This window comes from Polypterus senegalus, chromosome 11 (genome assembly GCF_016835505.1).
Source record: "Polypterus senegalus isolate Bchr_013 chromosome 11, ASM1683550v1, whole genome shotgun sequence".
NCBI lineage: Eukaryota > Metazoa > Chordata > Cladistia > Polypteriformes > Polypteridae > Polypterus > Polypterus senegalus.
The window spans coordinates 146,988,594-146,994,593 of record NC_053164.1 but is presented as its reverse complement, the minus strand read 5'-3'; positions in this window follow the sequence as shown (position 1 = coordinate 146,994,593).

The following is a 6,000-nucleotide window of genomic DNA, read 5'->3' as shown; positions in this document are numbered from 1 at the left end:
TCGTCTTGTCGCAAGTTTTTTTTTTTTTTTTTTATAATAGAGAGATTACTTTTCTGTGAACATCCACAAGCCAGGTAGAACCAGGCTATGTCTTCTTTTTGTTCCAATTGCATTTTTCCTGGAACCAGATGTCAAAGTTCTTGTTATGATGGCTCCTTGCTCCTCATGTGAAATATGTATAGCCTGGGAACACCTTAATGAGTTGTTAATTCACTAAATAGTTCACTATAAATATATATATATATATATATATATATATATATATATATATATATATATATATATATATATACTGTATATATATATATATATATATATATATATATATATATATATATATATATATATATATATATATATATATATATATATATATATAAATATATATATATATATATAGTGACAGAATGGTGGGTGCTGTCGTCCCCTTGAATCCTCAGACCATACGCCAGACACCAAGTAAAAGTCCAAATATTACATTTATTTGTACAATAATGTGCACAAAGCACCCTCCACTCCACAATACTCTTTAATCTAAAACAATAATACAATAAATCAAGCCTCCACACTCCCAGATGCGTTGTCACCCTGCCACCTGACTCGGCTCGTCCATCTGGGATTTTCCACAATCCTTTATAGTCCATGACCCGGAAGTGCTTCTGAGCCCTCAGTTCATGTGAATATCCAGCACTTCCGGGTCAGATAAAAACTCCTCTTCTTCAACCTGGAAGCACGTCATTTCCTCTGTCCATGTGACTGTGACGTACTTCTGGGCTGTATGGAAAATGCTCCTTATTCCTCCCTGCAGCATCCTCTAGCAGCCCCCATGGTATCCAGCAGGGCTGTGGATAAAAACTCCATTGTCCAGGATTCCCTGCTGGTCTTTGGGGCACCTCCATGCTGCAGGGAGGGCTCAATCTGGTGGCCTGGGGTTATTGGCCGGGATGAACGGTCATATGCCACAATATATATATATATATATATATATATTATAAAAAGAAATCTTGTGGGAGGAAAGAATTAGGAGACGATACGTGATCTTCATGTTAAGATCACGGAAGACAAATAAAAGACCCACGAGATGAAAGATCACGGGGATATAGAACATGAGATTATTGGAAGACACGCCCTACTTACAAGCAATATCAGAACATGGCGAGCAAAAAAAATCAGTAGTGTAAAGAGAAGCAGCACACACAGATACAGGGGTCTCAGTGCCTCTAAAGCGTATAAAGGACAATATGTTATAAATGAAACGTCGACAATTACTGTAAAAGATCGCATTAGCACAAATAAAAGGAAATTAATCATCAGGACCAGGTGTAATTGAAAAAATAGCAGGACAAAGCGAGGTCAGAAATATAAGGCAAAGAGCAGAAAACAAAGTGTTTTTGCATCATTCAATGCACAAAAAGTAGATTTACACAATAATGGAACATACGCTATGAGAATCCGTGGTCCCGCAACAGTTAAAGCAACGACAATTTTAATTTCAAAGAAAACACAATTTGGTCAGGTGTAGATTTATGATCACCGAGAAGCGAGCACAACGCGAGCAGCAGAGACACGAAGTGGCAAAAAGGAGAGCGGCTGTATGGGATTTAAAATGATTGAAGGGCAGCGTGATAGCAGCTGCCCCTCCCCTTCACAACGAAAGCAGCGTTATACGTCCTGCAAGAAAGAGATTTAACCACGCTCGGGGCAGGAAATAAAGGACAATTATTGTTTTTACAACGTCACGCGAGACAAGGCAGTGAGCCATCATTTAAAACAAGTCCACAGACATCCATCCTAGCAGTTGTTGGATTGCATTTGGCAGACAAGCATCATGTGCTCCCAGCTCTTAAAAGAACAACATGCGACAAGCAGAACAGGCAGTTCGCAAGCAGCAAAAAAACAGCAGATGATTCGACGGCATATCCTTAGCGTGCGTTCACCTGACCCCGACAATGCGAGCAGCATTATACGTCTGGCAAGAAGGAGACAGGGCCGGAAATAAAGGGCAAGTATTGTTTTTACAAAAGTTTTTAAAGTACAAGTGAAAATAATGTATATGTAACAATTCCCATGAAAAAAACAATCTCTTTAAATTGTATATCCAGTAAACCAAACACGGGGGTGGGCAAGCGAAGCAAGGAGGGGGCGGAGCCCCCTAGTATATATCCTTATATAATTTGATACTATCCATATGTAGAGTGTTCGCATCAATACCCTGTATGTATGGTGTTCACGTCAATACCTCGACTCAATACAAGTTAGAACCATGCAATGGTACTCTGCCTCTGTAGTTAGAACATAACTTGGCAAATGTGGAAGCAGTATTGCATGATTGGCTAAGAATGTTCGAATGCTTCAGTGATGCCGCTGGATGGCCGAGTATAGTAAATCGGTGTTGGTGCGAGCAGATGACAGTAAGTTTGGTTAGTTTTTGGAACGTTGGGTTTGCTGGGGTGTACTTTCCAGGACTAACATCGTCGACTGACTTAAACCCTTCGACAGCTCCTGAACTGTAAGTAATTTAGAACGCATCGCCATTTGCTTGGTACGTCGAAATCTATCTTTGGGTAGTTCGGTTTTGGCATCCATCCTTCTGACATCTATTGGCATCTATTGAGTAATGACGGCTGGGTATTAACAACGGTCATTGTTCAAATTTTAGCTGATCTCAGATCTAAAATGACCACGCCAACATAATTATTACTCCGACTCTGATTAGAGTCGTAAAATATGGTTTGTTTTTTAAAATTTGTTAGCCGGAAAAAATCAAATAAGAGCTGAGCTGAAGAGCTGAGTTCACGTCTCTGCAAAATAACTAGACTCAACCAAGAATCTGAAATTCCCTTCCCAAAGATCTGATCAAGCAATCTGTGCAAATAAAGGCAATCCATTGTCATTCACAGCTAATGCCCAAAATCTCCAAACAGTCTTTATTCAAAATGATCTCCCAGCAGAGTAAGTTATTGTTCCTTAGGAGAGTGGATGTTCCTATTTCCGGTATTAATTTTAATAACACCTAATTTGAGCTATTATATTGAGCAAAAACCCCAAAGAGGTAATTTAAACTGCATAAATAACATTTTCCTTTAATTTGTTTAATCTCGTTTTACCCAGTGGAGTGTTGAATAGATTTTTCATGAAGCTCTTTGTCTGCCCTAGTTCCTTTTATGATCAGACCTTGATCTTTATGCATGAAAAATGAAGAAGCAACCAGGTACTTACAGCTGTGTAGATCCCTGAAAGTGCTAAGAAAACTCTAGCAAGGGACATACAGTGTTTGTGTGTGTTTCCATGTATTTTCATGTTCCACAATGATTTGTGAGGCAGGCAGCGACAACCGGAACAATTTATTTGCCAGTTTAAATAATAAATGACTAAAGCAAAATCAATTATCAGAAAGGACTTGGATTGCAAAGCACAAGGCTGTAAAACACAGATGAAGTCACATAATCTACCATCAGACTAATGGTAGAAATGTGTAACTGTACTGTGTGGTTTTAAATTAAATTAATTAAATATGTCAGATATACAAATAAAAGAGTCAATATACAGTTTATCAAGAAAACAAAGATGGAAAGTACCATTCTTACCTCCCAGCTTTCTACATTGCCATCAAATTCTTATGCATTGTCTGATGTTTTACCAACGTTGATTTAAACTACAAAGGAGCATTCAATCTTTCCAGTCCACTAGTTTTGCCCTGTGTTTCATTACCCCCCTCCACTGCCTTTTCACGGACATTCTAGGATCATCAGTGCTATGCTGATGATACACAGCTGAATCTGTTCTCTCCAGAGAACCACATGGTTCCACTTAGAATCTCTCCAGATTTATCTGGTATTGCAACCTAGATGAAGGAATGGCACCTCCATTCAACCTGGCTAAGATGGACCATCTTGTTATCTTTTTGATACCCCATATCTGTTTAAGTTTGGCTCAATATCACTAACATGCACCAAGTCTGTACCCAGTCTTTGAATGGGGATCGATCTCCAGCTGTCCTTTACAGAACATGATGCAATAGATAGATAGATAGATAGATAGATAGATAGATAGATAGATAGATAGATAGATAGATAGATAGATAGATAGATAGATAGATAGATACTTTATTAATCCCAAGGGGAAATTCACATAATCCAGCAGCATTATACTGATACAAAAAAAAAAAAGACTTGTGGCCTTTCAGATTCACTCTATACAACATCCACATATCTGAAAGAGTATGCAGCCCAATTCTTGTTTCAGGCTCTCATCTTGTTACATCTGGTTTACTGCAACTCTCTGGTGGTAGGACTACCAGTGTGAATTGCCAAGCTGCTTCAGATAATTCAAAATGCAGCAGCACATCTAGTGTGCAACAAGCCAAGGCAGGCACATGCCACTCATCTTTTCAGATCATTACATTGGACACCTGTCGTGACACATATTAAGTTCAAATCCTTGATGCTTGCCTAAAGAGTAGTCAAAGTTGCAGCACCTATATCCAAGAAGACATTTCTGAGGCCCTGTGCTCCTTATTAACCACTCAGGTCTGGTGTTGAACAGCGTCTGGTGATGCCTCCTCTGCATGGTATCAAATATCAGTCCAGACTCATATCATGTCTAGCTCCTAGTTGGTGGAATGAGCTGCCCAACTCTGTTCAGAATTCTGACTCCCTCAATTTATTTAAAAAGCTTTTGAATAGTCTCTTCCCTTGTGAATGTCTGTTTAACTGTTTGGTCTTGTATTCTAAGAACTGTAACCAGCTTGTATTTTGTTCTGAGCTGTTCACTTGCAATGATCAGTTTGGTACCCTTCTCCTGTATCACTTATTCCCAAACACTCCCCAGACTGTTGATACTCGACTATGCTGACCTCTTTTGTTAGTTGCTTTGGAAAAAAAAAACAAAAGCTATACAAGTAAATGTAAATGGACATAACGTTTGGTGCAAAAGTGTACCTTCTTTGATGCATGCCAAATTATGACCTGCACATCCAGCTAGATTTATTATTTTCATTCATCCTTATTGTTGACATGTAGAAATCATCCCTGTTTTTATCTTATTAGAGGCATCTTCATAGCCAAAATGTTGTGTTTCTGATTTTATTTTATTTTCAGCAAGGCGACAGCCTTTAACCGTATTTTCCTATGCAGACGCACAATGACACATCACTTCACTAACTGTTGTTTTAGGGTTTTGTGTTTTATTTTAATAGTACTTGCTACCAGTAAGGAGCTTGCTCAGGGTGACACCTTTCCCTAAACCACAGCACATTCTCCCTTAGACGTTGTCCACAGTGAGAATCTGACATGGGCAGAAGTGTATCATCACTACCAGTTTTAATGCTCATCTCTTCAGTACTGCAGATTTGTCGGTCTTGCTGTCTGCACTGCCTGTTTCAATACTATACCTGCAAATGTGTATCTGGCTTTAAAGAAAAGTAAGCTATACAGAAGTAATGTGAATTGAAATTTATTTGATTTTTACCAGTACATCCATGTCAGGTTTGTGTCAGTCCCAATGTTTCCTTCTTCTATTTCTTATGTGTCTATTTGCCATGATATTTGCTTGAAGTAGGTTTATATATATATTTAGTATGTATTATTAAATAAGATGTGAGAAAGTAGATAATGGGTTCACACCTCCATGGGAGATCCCATTTAATATGAGAGAAAAAACAAACAGAAGTGAGACAGAGGTTTCATATTGGGAGTCACCAAAACTCTTCCCACCCTGCAGTAATTCAAGCAGGTTTGGAAATAAATAAATACTAATAAATAAATAAATAATAAACTAACTAACAAAAAAACAAACAATTACAGTGGGATGTAAAAGTTTGGGCAACCTTGTTAATAGTCATTATTTTCCTGTATAAATCGTTGGTTGTTACGATAAAAAATGTCAGTTAAATATATCATATAGGAGACACACACAGTGGTATTTGAGAAGTGAAATGAAGTTTATTGGATTTACAGAAAGTGTGCAATAATTGTTCAAACAAAATCAGGCAGGTGCATA